Source organism: Ursus maritimus, unplaced genomic scaffold (genome assembly GCF_017311325.1).
Source record: "Ursus maritimus isolate PB19 unplaced genomic scaffold, ASM1731132v1 scaffold_35, whole genome shotgun sequence".
In the NCBI taxonomy this organism is placed as follows: Eukaryota; Metazoa; Chordata; class Mammalia; order Carnivora; family Ursidae; genus Ursus; species Ursus maritimus.
In genome coordinates this window covers 5991336-6008029 of record NW_024426119.1, presented here as the reverse complement: position 1 = coordinate 6008029, position 16694 = coordinate 5991336, and the positions used below count along the sequence as shown (strand labels likewise).

The 16694-nt window shown below is 42.6% G+C and overlaps 1 long non-coding RNA gene across 4 annotated transcripts in view; it reads left to right on the top strand.

The window, feature by feature from the left end:
• Positions 1–16694, top strand: part of LOC121100194 — a 236554-nt gene that overhangs the window by 7233 nt on the left and 212627 nt on the right. The gene's annotated exons all lie outside the window — the stretch shown is intronic.

Genomic DNA, 16694 nt, shown 5'->3' with positions numbered 1-16694 from the left:
CTGGAAGAGAGAGCAGTGCACAGTGTCTAAAGCTCTAAAGCAGCGGATACAACTCATTGCGAAGAAGTAAGGCATGTCATCAGAGATGCAAAAAACATTTTCTTTTCTCTCTCTCTAGGACAATTTCTGAGTATATTCAGATTCTACCAACACCACTGTGATGGAAATTAGGCTCTCAGAGTAGTAAAGACCCATTCCCTGCTACAGACACGGGCAGTATGGAGTAGCTGCTTTGTGTATCCCTGAGGTGACCTACATAAGATACAGGCAAGCTTCAGGTTCGTCTGTGGTTAGGGAAAGGGGTTTCTCATTACTTGTTCTCCATTTAGTCAGCGTTCTGTCCCTCTCCACAGACCAGCTCAGGTTGCAGTGACTTTTTGTAATTTCAGTAGTTTGTGTTTACAGATCGTTGGATATCCTCATCTTCACCTTCCAGCTATCTTTTTGCATATAGCCCAGGACTCCTTAAATCAGCTCTTCTATCGAAGGACATTTATGTGTATGTCTTCCTCCCAGGGCAAATGCAGCTGCCTTTCTGGTATCTTCTTGAAGACTAGACGAGAGAGGACAGACAGGAGTAGATTCCACTGAGAGAGACACAGAAACAGCCTGATTGCTGCTCTCCACATGGAGGTATTGGGGTCAGAGCCGGCAGCTATCAGGGTAGATCCTCGAACTCCGGTGTGCTGGGGGCTCTATGATCCTGTGGGAAATCCCAAGAGCCCTATTTTAGATGAATGAGTCACCTGGAACCCTGGTTTTGGTGCTGGGAATCCCGATTTGGCAGGAAGTTAGTAAATGTGCAGGCATGTTCCTTAGTGTCCATCTATGATTGAGCCCCTGGTGAGCTCTTCCCTAAGTTTGTGTCCCAGAAGCCAAAAATAAGCTAAGGAACCATGTCACAAACTATGAGAAGAATGTTCTGGAGAAAGCATTGCATTTTTCACTCATAAATTCAAATGGCGCCAAATTTCTGGCTTAGCTTTGGCCCCCAGCTGAATTCCTTGCCTCAAGTTTTGGGTATCTCTGGCGTGATCTTAAGAGAGATAGGTCAGAGGTTGTCTTAGCAACCGGGGGGTCTGTGTTTGTTTACATTTTGTAGTCTGTCAACACGGAAGACGAAATTGTCTGTATCTATTCTTAGTGATCTGACATAACATACGTTCAAGTGTTTAGCCTTAGCCATCACTCTCCACATTTAGTGTCTGGAGGAGTTTCTTCTTTTCCCTATTATGGTCCAGTTGACCAACGTTAACTGGTTCTTCACTCTGAGCAACGAGATCCCGTGAGGCATGAGTTGGATGCTCTCGGATTGACTTTGGTTCTCCACTGTTCTGACTTATCGAGGTACAATTAATGACTGCTTTTGTTAAACCAGTGTGTGGAGGTCCCCAGTTGTGGACCCAGTTGGTATTCCTTCCCAAAACAATTATGAAAGGAACTGAAAATCAAATAAAAGAGGTATTAAATTCACTGCATTTAGGGGAAAAAACCAGCATAGACTCTGTGCTGGGGTTGAGGATATAAAAATGAATAAGCTATGTCCCCACTTTCATAAAGATCATAGTCTGCATGAGGCGGCATTGTGGGTTGAGCCATATAAATAAAAAATTAAACCCAGGATAAAGGAATAAGCCTCAAAATAGCAGTATGGTTAGCTGAGACGGGGGTCAGTTATGCTGGATGAGGGGAGATTTGGGGAAGACCAAGAGGTGACCAAGAGGTAGGATTTTAAAAGGTATACAGGGCCCTGACAGACACATAATATAATGAAGGCACATTTCTGGCAGAGGGAAGAACATGTCCGGAATCTTCAGAGAAATGGGAATGCTCAAATGTCACGAACAGCATGAGGTGTACGGGGAATAGGTGGAGATGACAAAGTCAGTGAGAGCCAGATGGTGCGGGCCCACTGTGCCGGTGCTCGGGAGCGAGAACTTCGTCTTCCACGCAGTGGATACTCATTGCGGGTTTAGTAGGAAGGAATAATATGTGACCATGATGACAATTTATTATTTTTTTAAGATTTATTTATTTATTTATTTATTTGAGAGAGAGAAAGAGAGAGTGAGGGACAGAGAGAGAGAGAGGGAGAAACTCAAGCAGACTCCAAGCTGAGCACAGAGCTTGACATGGGGCTCAATCTCCTGACCCTGAGCTGAGACCTGAGCTGAAACCAAGAGTCGAAGCTTTAACCAACTCTACCGCATAGGCCCCTCGTGATTGCAATTTCTGTTGCTGACTTTCCATCATTGATTTTCCAGGTAGAAAAGACTAGAAGGTGCATCTGGCCGTTCCTTTCATGCTGTCCCAAATCTGAAAGGGATGTAAAAACTGCGGAGACTCAGCACAATAAAATTTAAAAATAGTCTTTCCTAAAACTCTTTTAAATACTATTGAGGCACTAGTTAAAATTAACATTGACAACACTGGAGTGCTATAGGTAACAGGGAACCTTTATCCCCTCTTTTTTCGATCCTTCAGACTTTTGCCACTGAATCATATTAAGAAGTTGAGAGGCCCCTTGATGCCGGAGGTAAACTGCAGACACAGAACTGAAATATACAAAAAAAGGCCTCAACATTTCTCACCCTGCGAAATAAAAGCAGAACCCACTCTTCAAGGCATTCGATGTGTAGAGCTGCCACAGGAGGCCACGTGTCCTTATGCTGGTGTAGGGGAAAGAATACCAGGCTGGGAGTTCAGGCTGGTTCCTGATCCTATATTTTGCACTGAAAATAGTACATAAATTTGGAGAAATCTTTCAATTTTTCTGAATCTCTTCTATTTGTACATTTAAAATAGATGAAATACTAACTGTCCTCCTGCATTTGTCTGCTAGGGCCGCCATAACAAACTACTACAGACTGGGTGGTTTCAACAACAGAAAATGAGTTTCTCCTAGTTCTGAATGCTCGAAGTCCGACATCAAAGTGTTGACAGGTTGGGGTTTTCTGAGGCCTCTCTGCTTGGTTTACAGATGTTTGCCTAATTGCTGCGTCTTCCTATGGTCACATCTCTCTGTGTCTGTGTCCCAAACTCCTCTTCTTATGAGGACACCAGTCATATTGGATCAAAGTTCACCCAATGACCCCATGTCACCTTAATTACCCCTTTAAAGACCCTATCAACAAATACAGTCATATTCTGTAGGGGATTAGAACTTCAACATAAGAATCGTGAAAGGACGCAATTCAGCCCATAATAACTACTTACATTATTGTGTTGTTTTTAAGGGGTCAGTAAGATCATTTGTGGTTATGGCTTCCTGGATCAAATATAACTGCCTGAGTCCTCTTTCTGGTTTGAGGGTCTGTTCTCTTCACTATCCTAGAAAGCACATGGAGGTCTCCGGGGTTACTCTTTGCCCCTAGGGTGTATAGCAACCTACTTTTGATTATCTACACATGTGCATGTCCATCCACTATCCTATTTTTAACCTTTATTGATTGGTTTTACCGCTATTTATTTCTTCTCTGCTTGTGAACACATGAAATACTATACTTCTGAGCCCCCTTCAATCTTCCCACATTATTAAAGATTTTATTTATTTATTTGTCAGAGAGAAAGGGAGAGAGAGAGCACAAGCAGGGGGAGCAGCAGGCAGAGTAGACAGAGGGAGAAGCAGGCTCCCTGCTGAACCAGGAGCCCATTGCAGGACTGGATCCCAGCAACCTGGGATCATGACCTGAGCGGAAGGCAGACACTTAACCGACTGAGCCACCCAGGCGTCCCGAATCTTCCCACGTTATTAAATAATATGTCCTTTTAAAAGGAGATGGACAAACCTGTGAAGAAACTAGTGAGCCTGAGAGCCTCAGAAAAGAGCCTTCAGTAGTAAGCGGTCAGAAGGGATCATGCATGACTGCATCGAAACCTTCAGACAATGGTCTCCAGCCACCATTCCTGGAGACTTGAGTGCCTGGAGAAGAAGGAAGTCCCCAGTTCCTTGTGCTCGGGTGTGGGTAAACCTCAAGTGCCCGTGTGTCTCTCTTAGCAGCTCTTTCTTGCTCGCCTTTGCCTACCATCAGGCAGCTCCTCTTAGTCAAACTTGTCTCAGCAACTCTTTGCTGTTTTTAAAACTGCTGTGCTTTTAAAACTCCTCTTGCTAATGTTATCTATATTCATTGCTCACCTTCACTATGTGGCTTGATGGTTTCTTCATATCAGAGTACATGCTTTGCATTGTAGGAGAAGAATGTAATACTATCTAAAACCGTACAGTACTGTTGGTCTGGCACATAAAAATACCCACCAAGGAGTATAGTCAGTGTCAAAGAATAAGATAGTTGGTGATTTATAGGTAGATATTGCACAGTGTTTTTAGTGATATTTGGGGAAATTGGTTGGAATTTTTGGAAGGGTTGAGAACACAGTGTGCTGCTGTATTCCTGTTTTAAGTAATGAAACACCGGGTCGTCCTATGTAAATTCACTAGCTGGCTTTCAGGGATAGATTCGATTTGGATTACATTTGCGAGCCACACAAATCTGTTATTAGTTTTGACTTTTCATAAGGATATATTCAACTCAGTTATGTCAGAAGGGGGGAGGAGAAGAATGCAAATTCTCGAACGTCTTCCTTATTTTACTTGTCTTATGAACTATATTTTAAGAAGATCTGGCATTGGGTAGCAGTGAAGAGGAGGAGGATGGGGAAATGGAGTGATTTCTGGTAGTCAATCTCAAAATAACTATAGATTTTTAAGGATACTCATGGAGAATAAATACAGTGGACCCTTTCAACCGCTCAAATATTCACTTCATTTTAATATTCCCTGTCTCTAGTGACACATACTGGCTTGGGAAGTATGTTGCTACATCCTCTGTTTGAGACCTTCCTGGAGTTTATACGCCTAATAGTCTCTATGCTTATTTTGTTATTCTTTTCTGTACATTTCCCAGTCTCAACTTGTGGAAAAGCTTTATGGGAAGGTGATAGCAGCAAATATATTCAGTGCTTCCCACATGACTAATAAGTTAATATCTTATTTTGAGTAGCTGGAATTTTGAATTTTGCCAAGGGCTTTTCTTCCTTTCTCAGTTTCGTTTGGCTTCAAAACAGAATTGTTTGACTTTAAAGAGATGGTTCCCTTGACATACATGTTAAATCCAGAATGTAAACTTCTCAGCTTCTCAATGAGTGAGAAGTTTTTCTTGAATGTGTAAGGTCAGATTTTGTTTATCTGCATTTCATTATTTTTGGACTATCTTATATGCCACCTCAGCGTCAATTCTTCTCCAACCAGTAGACATTGCCCAGTGGAAGTCCACTGGGAAAAAGTTTGGTATTACCTCAAGCAAATATCATAAAGGCTCTCTGAGGCAAGTTTGTAGATAGGAAGGTTGGTTATGAAAAAATCAAGTTTTAAAAGATTACATAATTGCTTGGATTAGGTAATTGCGAACATGAATGACTGAATCAATTTCCATTTAGGACAGGCCTACAGAAGCGTCCTTTGCTGTTGAGAAATGGGCACCTCTAGGGCCGTTCTGATTACCAGTCTGGTGTTCCGTTTATTACACCATGTGGCTAATGGTTCTTTGTTTCCATTTGCAAACAAAAATCATATTCAGAATCATGGGTGAGATAGTCATACTAGTGGTGCATTATATTTATAATTTCCTTTTTCCCAAAGAAATTTCATATTTATCACTCCTTTTTAAGCCAGGTTGGTGAAGTAGAAAAGGATTGGATTAAGAGCCAAAGAATCTACTAAAACCAGCTGGCCTGTCTCTCCCTGGAGAATCTTGTCTTGAAGGGTCAGTGAGATCCTGTGAGTGACAGTCCTTGCAGTTTTATCAAGCTAAGAACTTTTTTCACAGGTCCCTTTAGCTCTGGAGCCTTGCCATCTTCCTTAATAAAATTAACGAGTTAGGTAGCCATTAACAGTCTCTACCTTTCTCACTTTCATATTGTCATTTTTGTTAAACTTTGGGAGGTAAGTAGACTAAGGAAGTGTGTTATAGTGACTTAAAAAAAGAGATACATATGTGGCCTTCCTCCAGGTTCCAGGCACAGAGCTCCTAAACCCCCTGGAGTTTTCCTGGGAGGAGAGTGATAAAGGTGCTATTGTTATGTTAACGAAGTGGCTTCCTCTGGATGGGTGCCAGTTGCCAGGGAAACCAAGAGTGTGTTTAGAGAGTTGGAACTTTCATTCCCACCCCCACCGCACCTCCAGCGAGGGGGCAAGGGGCTAGAGATTGAGTTCAATCACCAGTGGCTAAGGATTTAACCAGTCATGCCTGTGTAATGAAGCCTCCATAAAAACGCGTAAGGACGGGGTTCCCAGAGCTTCTGGGTTGTTAAATACGTGGAGATGGAGGGAGAGCAGAGTGCTTGGAGAGAGCGGGGAAGCTCTTCCTTCCCCCTTGCCCTACGCAGCTCTTCCTTCTGGCTGTTCCTGAGTTATATCCTTTTTAATAAACCTGTGATGTAGTAAGTAAACTGTCTTTGAGTTCTGTGAGCCACTCTAGCAAATTAATCAAACCCAAGGAAGGTTGTTGGAGCCTCTGATCTATAGCTTTTTGGTCAGAAGCACAGGTAACAGCTTAGGCTAGTGACTGGCCTCTGAAGTGGGGGAGGGGGAGCAGTCTTGTGGGACTGAGCCCTTAACCTGTGGGATCTGATGCTATCTCCAGGTAGATAGTGTTAGAATTGAGTTGAATTGTAGGACACCCAGCTGGTGTCCAAGAATTGCTTAATGATGTGGAAAAAAGCCCACTATACTGGAATTGGGTACAGAATCCCAAGATGTTAAAAAAGAAAAAAAAATTCTTGGGGCACTTGGGTGGTACAGTTGGTTGGATGTCTGCCTCTTGGTTTTGGCCTAGTTCATGATCTCAGGGTCTTGGGATCAAGCCCCCAGTGGGGCTCTGTGCTCAGTGGGGAGTCTGCTTAAGATTCTCTTCTGTCCCTCTTCTCTGCAGCCTCCTTCCCTGCATGCACACTTTCGTGCTCTCTCTCTCTCTCCCTCAAATAAAAAAAAAAATCCTTAAAAAAAATTCCTTTTCACCAAAGAGGAACTGAAACAAGGAGGTAAAGTGAGTGGCCTGATTACGGACGATGAGAGCTGAACTATCAAACACATTCCCTCCCAGCTGTGCTTTCCTCTATGCGTTTGAAGCTGGTGGGGCCTGTTGTATCCTATGAGGAACTCTGTGGCTCCTAGAGGTGGACAAACTTTCATTGAATGCAAATGATTTTAGAATAGACAACAGTAAGGTCAGACCCAGGTGCATCCCAGATGAAATCTGATCTCAAAGAAAATTCACTGAAGCTGCTTTTCTGGGTAAAATAGAAATGTTGGGGGCTCTGAGCTGCCTGCATCTGAGAAGAGCTGCCTGGCCTATGATCAAGGACAACAATTGTCCTAGGATTTGTTAGTTGTTAAAGAAATGGGTCTATGAGAAATTTCAGCTTGATATTCTAAATCAACCCTACTTCCTTTTAAAACCAATGGTGATTTTTTTCCTTTTAATCATTTTGAGCCATGAACTGCTTTGAGAATTTTATTATGGGTAATATGATCATTGTACAAAAATGCAATATGAACCATCACAGAGAATTTTTGCAAATAATTTCAGTGGGAAAAAAAAAAAATCCCCTGGATGCCCTGCATAGGCCATGGATTGGCTCTGAAACTTCAGTACACATAAGAATATTACTGGGACTCCATTTTCAGAAATTTGGATTCATTACATATTAAGGAGTTGGCCCTAAGATTCTGAATTTTAACAAGCACCCAAGAGAATTCTGATTCAATGAGCTGGACTAAATACGGAGAAACATTGTGATGGGGGTCCCTGGCTCTCAGTTAAGAGACGCTGTCTCAGATTGCCTTAGATCTCCAGTGTTCCTGGGGCACGTGGGTGGCTCAGTCAGTTAAGCGCCGGCCTCTTAATTTCGGCTCATGTCATGATCTCAGGGTTGTGGGAGCAAACCCTGTGCTGAGCTCCATGCTGGGCATGGAGCCTGCTTAAGATTCTCTCTCTCCCTCTCCCACTGCCCACCCCCCACGACCCCTCCCTCCCACTCACACATACACATACACACACACACACTCTCTCTGTGAAAGAAAAAAAAAAAAAAAAAAAAAAAAAGAACTCCAGTGCTCCTGAATACATTCCCCGAACGAATATCATCTTTTTTAGTTTCAACCTAAAAAGAGACCTGTCTCCCATCAAATAAATGAGACAAACTGAAACAAAAACCAAACACAAAGTAAGTGAGATTCTGTACAGACGGAGCCAGTTTCCCTGGCTTCCTAGCCTGGCATCACGGTTGAGCATTCAATTTCCAAGTTGCCGGGTGACAGGAGGCCAGGCTTCATGCAAGTACGGGGGCTCCCCAGCTGCGTTGTAGAGTGTAAGAACTGTCACATAAGAATGGGCTGGTCTCAGTGCTGCCATGTGTGCATGGCTTGCTCTGAAGCCACGTAGTCAAGAGCGATTGCAAATGGGAGTTGAGATCAGAGCCAGAGAAGTGGGACTGAGCCGCAGATCTGACTGTCCATGGAAGGTCGGTCAGGGTATCGTAGGACTGGCCCTCCGGAACGGTTTGGGTGGTACAGTTTGAGTTGGATGGAGGCAAGCAGTTCAAGGAAGGAGGCTGTGAGCAAAATCAAGTCGTTGGTGCTATCAGATGCTGGCCAGTTACACATGCTAGATTGACCGGACACAAGGTGCCCTACATGAGACCCTCACTGATGACCACTTACTATGTAGAGGTCCAGAAAAAGAAACCTTCACGGATGGTGACATTTCTCCGTTCATCTTCTTTCTGATGACTCCTTCTTAACATCGAATTCACGGAGAAATCCCGAATCACTCGTGCTATGCAGTCTCATTAGCGATCTTTTTTTGGAGGGTGTCATCCAGTTCGGGTGGTGGGAAACTCTTCTCTCTGCAGCACGGGATAGCAACTATGTTAGGCTTTGTGAACCACAATACCACCTCTGTAGTTTATTCCTCATTTTTTCCTTTTTACGGTCTGTAAATAATGTGAAAACTCTTCTTAGCTCTCTGGCGGTACAAAAGAAGCAAAACAAGGCAAGGAATGGATTTAGCCCCAAGGCTGTAGTTTCCTGAGCTCACTTGAGGATCCCAACAATAGCAGTAAGATTGTCCAGTTTTTACATGACATTTGATATTTTCTAATAGCACATGTTGTCCAGTGGGAAAAAGAATAGTTACTTATTTCCTACTGAGGTATATCCCCTACCTTATATACTGATGGGAGAACCTGAAGCCGTAGTATGAGAAGTAGTGTTTTCTAAACTTGAGGGTTTTTTTTTTGTAGCCAGCTAATATTAAAATCTGTTAAGGACAGAGTTGAATTTAACTTGGTGTCATTTGATATGAAAAATCAGAAGTGACAATGGTCCATTTGTCCTCTTTGGGCTCTATTTTTAAAATTGCGTTCTGTGATTTTTGCTTTTATTTTAAAAATATGAGCACATTCTGGATTATTTTATTACCTAAGTACTATCACGGTATTTCTTTAAGTCCAAGGAGACATTTGAACATAAGATCCTTTTGGTTCTCGGTAGTATTATCCTAACTGTTGCCACATCATAAGACAGGAACAGAGGTAAATTTAATAAAGGCCAAGTGATTTCACAGTTTTGAGGAAACTTTTAATAGAGGAAAAATGGTTGCGTATTGAATCATCACATAACCTATGGTATGTTTGGTACCGAACTAGAGAGATCCTACAACATAGATGTTAGTTCTGTATCCTAGTTAGAGCTGAAGAGGTTCAATTTCAGTGAAAGAGCATTCTGGTTACATTTAATTAATGTTGTTACTTTGACTTTTGGTGATGATATATTTGTAAATTTGTATATAATTTGTCCTGTTATGAATGTGTGTGTGTGCATGTGGGTCCTCAGTTCAGATCAGTCCCAGAGGTGTTAGGAGACTATCATAGTGGTCAGTGTGAAAATTGAGCTGGGCACAAGGCAGTTACAGTCAGGGTGGTTAGAGCAGGTCCATGCTGGTCCGTGCAGGACCATTTTGCATAGTAGAGAAAGGCACCCCTTGCTGTGGGCGGGTGCAGGGGCGCCTGGTCTGGCCCGCAGGGATTGCCTGGATGTTAGCCTCATCAGTTTCCTCAGCAGGGCACTCTTGCTCGGGGGTATGTCCCCATCCCAAGTAAGAAGCAATGAATCTGAGAGAGAATGTGGGAATATAATCTTTGGGACCTGGTAGCCAATTAAATCTAGAGGCCAAGGACTGCACCCCGACTTCTGGCTTTGGTGACCATTGTTTTTAAAATAATATCTGATTTATTGAATCTTTTGCAATAATTGCAATAATTAGTATTAACTTTTGAAAAGCTTTGAGGTAGGAAAAAAAAAAAGAACCTGTGGAGAGACTATTTAAAGAGGGAACCATGGCAGCGATAGGAATGGACAAGACACCCACTACAAAGTAGAAACGTGGAAGACTTAACCACTTCCTCTTTCCTGTGTGTTTATTTGAGAATGCCATAGGCATGAATCCATAGTGCCCTCTACTGCCTTACCACGCATCTGGGCCAACATGGAACAGTGTGGTCTCTTGTCATCTGTGCATTTTAATGCCAACTTCCTCATAGATGGACTTGGAGCTGTGGTTCTGGGAAGCAGAAGCACGGCTGAGTGGAAGTACAGGGAGAGGCTTTGGGGGGCACAGGGGAACAGGGGAGTGAGACCAAACAGAGTCTTGAGTGGTCATCTCTCTCTTCATTTCTCAACAGATAGTTAGAAATATTTATTTTGGGGGCACCTGGGTGGCTCCGTCAGTTAAGTGTCTACCTTTGGCTCAGGTTATGATCTTGGGGTCCTGGGTTTGAGCCTAGGGTCGGGCTCCACGCTCAGTGGGGAGTCTGCTTCTCCCTCTGCCTCTGCCCCTCCCGCTGCTCATGTTCTCTCTCTCTCAAATAAATAAAAAATCTTTTTTAAAAAAAATAAATATTTATTTTGTGCGGGATGCTTACTAGGTCGTGCAAAATAAGGATGACAGGAATATAAGAGTAGTGAAAGCAATATTCTTCATCAGCCGAGAGCTTATACCGACATGGGGACGTGCAACACACCTGCAGCACGGCAAGAACACTTAAGCGTGCAAACACAGACAAATTAGTTTCTCCCGCTGATAATTGGTTTAGATAACCTTCTCATAGTGTCTTCTCACTCTGAGAATATATCATTCTGTCTGTAGGAGGAGCCTCGAGTCAAGATGAAATCTGAGTGCAAGCACAGGTTTGTGAGTGCCTCTGTGTGTGTGTGTGTGTGTGTGTGTGTGTGTGTGAGTGTGAGTGTGTTCTGTTATATTAGGGGGTGGTGTATAGTAACTTGCAGAAGCCTTTGAGGAGGATAAATTAGGTCCATATTTTTGAATATGGAGAGGAGAGAACAAGAAATGCTTAGTGGAAAGGGGAGCAAATTCACAGGCAAGAATGAACAGTGAAATTCAAGCCTAGCAAAAAGAAAGGTTAACACCATTTCCCAGCTGGTGACCTACTACTGCTCTCTTACAAGATGTTTCCATGCCAAAGGTCCAATCACCAAGAGCATGGCAGTGCACTGCCCCTTCAGTGGGATCTTCTCAATGTTGAGCCAGGCTTTTGCTTGCTTGAGGCCTGATTACTGTAATACTTGGTCTAATTCTTTTCATCTTGAGTCCATAGACTTGGGCAAAGCTGAGCAGCTGGTATGTATTTTTGTTCTCTTGCGATGGTGAGTACTTCAGCTATTAATCTTTGAAGCTCAAAAACAAGTAGCAATAGCTCTCCACCAATGTCCTGGAGCTCTCAATCAAGTTGATGTTTTGTTTGGTTGCATTATAAAGAGATTTAAGGACAGTTTGAGTGGTATCCATTCCTTATAATTGCTGATGTTAAACGCAGCCCTAGAACAAGGTGTAAATGGTTGGAGACATCCTTGGAGACAGGTTAGTGATGAAATGCGAGGTCTTTAACAGGCTTTGGTGGGAGGAGCTTGGTAATAGTTATATAATGTGTGATTTGTGGCAATGAAAATACTAAAAGGGCCGATGACTGCATCATAATGGACACACCTTTAACAGAGTGGTGTATCTGTTCCTTTGCAGTTTTCATATATATTTAAATGAAGCATACTAATCATCATGGCAATGACAAGAGTGGCTGTCAGGGATCACAGCGCAGCTCTGCTTCAGCCAGTGAGGACACAGAGCAGCATTGTATAAGCAAGCCTGGGGGCCATGGAATCGGGTTGCCTGTTGGCATCATGGTTCTACCACTTGCTAAGCAACCTTGGGCAAGTCACTTAACTATTCTCTGAAACTTGATTTCTTAATGATAAAATGGGGATCTTACTAATGTACACCTATTATGATGGGAATCAATGGAGACAGCATGTGTAAATCACACTCAGGTGTCAGGCAAAAACGAAGGGGAATATTGGTTTATTTATTGTTGTTGGACCTGTTACTCTCTTGCACTTTATTTATCTGGAATTTAAAAATGGAGATAAAGCTTCCTGGGAATGTTTTAAAACTTGTAGACCTGAGTTCTTCCTGGAAGACAGAGTAGAAGGACCGTATATCAGAAGAATTAATATGTTTTCATTACAAACTGAGGGCTTCAGAGGGGAGGGGGGTGGGGGACTGGGATAGGCTGGTGATGGGTAGTAAGGAGGGCACGTATTACATGGGGCACTGGGTGTTATATGCAAGTAATGAATCATGGAACTTTACATCAGAAACTAGGGATGTACTACTGTATGGTGACTAACATAACATAATAAAAAAATATTATTATATATAAAAAAAAGAAACCTACTACCCAAACCAGTATTGCCGCCCTCCCATTTCTGCTGCCCAACACACATTCCGTGCATGTCCAAGCTTTATTGCTGTACCTCAAGGATCATCTAGTTCAGGGTCCCCAGGCTGAACAGCCTTTACCCTCTTGCCCAGGCCACCACTCCAATTCCAAATTCAGTTCCCCAATTTTGAGTCTGTAAATTTGACATAAACCCTTTGGAAAGAGAAAATCTTTGAGATTTTGTTGTTGTTGTTTTCGTTGTTGTTGGTTCCGGGCTGGAGGAGTAACATGCATCTAAGTCCTCCTAATTGAATGAAGGTCAAATCTATGATACTTATCCACGTGGGTCAGACTATCTTGAGTGAGAATTATTCCAGCGAATTTAGACCATATGGACACATCCCACTACTTTAACCTTTGGAGCTCAGCAGTCATCTACCTATGGGCAGAGCCTCATCCTCTCCGTAGGACAGCCAGCTCTTCTGCCTGCATCTGAGCTGATTTTGACCCATTGTTCATTCTGAATGGTTGAGGAGCTTGACTTTATCCTCTGGAAACCTACTTGTGCCGGGCATCCTTCCTCCTTAGCCCTGGAACACTCAACAGTTAAGATGCCAGAAAGATGAGATGGAAGCTGCAAAGAGGATTAAGAAGAATCAGCCAACTGAAGTGAAATAACACTAACCCAAGAGACTGGTTTTCAGGAGGGCAAGCAAAGAAAGTATTTCAAGAATGAGGAGGGGGCCAATGAGATCAAATGCTGTTAGTAGGTGAAGTAGATGAAAACTAAAAAGTGATCACTGGATTTGGCAACATCGATTAGGTTAGTTTAGTACACGAAACTTGTCTTCTCTTTAATTCTTGTAAAATTTCTGTGAAGGTAACTCTTTCGTATTTTTCGCAAACAACCTAAAACTCAGGATACATAACCTGTCCAGATTCACATATTTAAAAAGTGGTAGAATTGAGACGTGAGCCCCAGGTTTTCTGATCCTAATTCCCATTATCACTAATATCCGCTATTTACATTTTTGATTGACTTTAAATCATTGATTTCCTTTTTCCCAGGATATTACATTTTAAGACTCATTACACATTGTCAATATAAGATTTCGTTCCACTCTTATGACTCTTGAGTTATTAAGAATCTGGTAGAATCATGTTTTTGGGAAACCCCTATTTTATCTGGGAATAAAATAGACCTGAGCAGGACCACCTTTAACACTCAGCCCTCTGAACACCCTGAATGTTTTGTGGAAAGTAGAATGGAAAGAGGAAAATGTAAAGAGAGAGAGAGAGAGGATTCCTGCATCCTCAAGTAAATCCTTTTCCTGAGCACGGTTAGCTGGCCTCCCCCGAAGAGACTTCTGAGAAGGTCAGCACGTATTGGTTGTGGTCATTCAGTGTTCTAGGCAGCATGACAGGCGGCTAGTAATTCTGGGACTAACAAGTTCGAAGACTCTTGAAGAAAGAAGACCTGGGTATAGAGTCCAATTTTATTGCTTCAATTTTGCTGTAAGCAAGCACAAGTCATATATCAAAGTCATCTCAACCCTGTCTACTCTCTCTTTAGCTTTAGATTATCTTAAGTATTTTTAAAGACTAACGTACAGGCAAAACGTTGAACAGTTGCAAGCATTCGTGCACAGCATTAAGGCACTAGAATTTAGGCACTAGCATCAAGTGGTTCTTTTGTAGTTCAATGATTAATACCATAACAAACATTCAAATAAGGATATGCCTGTGGCTTTGGAACAATGTGACGAGGACTTCTGTGATAAGGGACTAATTAATTATTTTGTCTGTTCATAGGCCCCAATGGTTGAGTAGACTGAGAAATGCTGCAGATATTAATTTCTTGAGGACAAGAGAAGAATAAGAGGGAGATTGATTTGACCAATTCACTAGTTTTCATTGCTTTTATCCATCATAGGGACTTCTAATTCCTTGTTTCTCTTACTGAAAAAAAAAGGAAAAGTTACATTAGAGATACGGTAATGCTCCAAATTGAGAGAAAAAAAAATTGGAATGTGTATGAAAGTGGCTCGCTTCTCATAGATATCAGATTCACAGTAACCCACCAAAGAATTTCAGATCAGATGTCTTCTGCATGCATTTCTTTTGCTTTTCCACAAGCTGCAGTAGACAGCCGTCATCCTGAGATCAAAACCTGAAAAAAGTCATACTAAAACTTTGGCACCATGGGCAGCAACAGTAATATTTAAGATATTCAAGACTGGAAAGAATCTCTTAAAATTTAACTTCATTTTGAAACATAAAGTACGGAATTCTAGAATTGCAAAATACCAACAAACAGAACTTATTAAAAACCCAACATTAATTACAACAACCCAAGTCATGGGCCAGTGCTAAGTTTTACGGGGCTGTTTTGAATAGTTTAAAAGCTGAGACTTATGCTAAGTCAACATGCCTGGTCCATCCAGAGCCCTGTGAGTGTCCAAGACAGCCACAAAAATGCTGACAAGAGTCCATAACCTTGAATTCAGAGCCTCCATGACTGAGCCTATTGTTTGCGAGTGTGGTTGGAAGCTGGAGCTCGAGCCTCAAAGGCATGACACCTGCCTGAAAAAGAAAGTAGCTTCTGTAACGGCAGTGCCCTGAACAGATTCTGGAGGGTTGCAAGGCTCCAGGATATAAAGTTTAAGGATGGATATTAGGTGGTTAATCTGTTAGTGCTTCACATGTTGGTCTAGGGTGGGTGGGGCAGGATGTAAAGTCACCGGCTCGGCCAGAACCAAGAATTCATCCACCATCCTGCTGTTAAGTAGTTGCATATCGTCTTGGCTCACTCTGAATGTCTCAGTGGTTCTGTTTTCTTATTGGTAAAATGTGGGGAGAGTGATTGTCTCTGCCTCTCCCAGGATTAATGAGGTGGTATTCACAAAGAGCATTGTACTCTTAGAAAAGAATGCTCTGTGGCAAGACATTATAGGGCAATAACATGAAGCATGTTTAAAACACGTGCCCGCTGTTACCAAATGGGTGCTACGGCTCAACAGTCTTGTGTCTCAAATACAAACCGATGCATATGGAACTGCTTATGGGTAACAGATGACACGCTGAATGACTGAGATAGTTGATTATTATACGGAAGGTAGTTCATGCTTCAAAAATGCTTTATCCTTGCTATTTCATCCTCAATGCACTGAAGACATACTTGAGAAATCCCATTTAGATAATCACTGGCCATTGATGGCGGAAATTAGAAACGGAGAAAAGGACCGGGTCACCGAGTCTGTTTCCTGGGAGACGACATGGGAGAAGCGAGCCCAGTCACAATGCCTGGATGCACCTGCTGGGTGTTAACTCAGCTTCCTAAGCTTGCCTCTGTGACTGGGGCCGCAATACCTGCCGCACGGAGCCCAGGCTGGCTACCCCCGGCCTCGCTCTTCGCTGTTGCCTGAAGTCTTTTACACAGGGACCACGCTGTAAACCTCCAGGATCCACACGTCAGTAGCAAGGCTCTGCAATCAGAGTGGCACCTGTGAACGTCCCACTTTGTGCAAGTTTTTCAGACACATTTCCATTTCTCAGGCAGACACTAAGCCAGCTGTTTCCTGAAGAGCATCTTTTCCTATATTTGGAGGTTCTGGGATTCATTGCATTTATCAGCTTGCTGAAATCAGATGACTTTATTCCCCTAACTAAAATTCTCTAGTGCATTCCCATTGCATTTATTTTTTTTTTAAAGATTTTATTTATTTATTTGACAGAGAGAGACAGCCAGCGAGAGAGGGAACACAAGCAGGGGGAGTGGGAGAGGAAGAAGCAGGCTCCCAGCGGAGCAGGACCCTGGGATCACGCTTAATGACTCAGCCACCCAGGCGCCCCTCCCACTGCATTAAAAAAAAAATCCCATCTTTTTACCCCAGTCGTCAGGA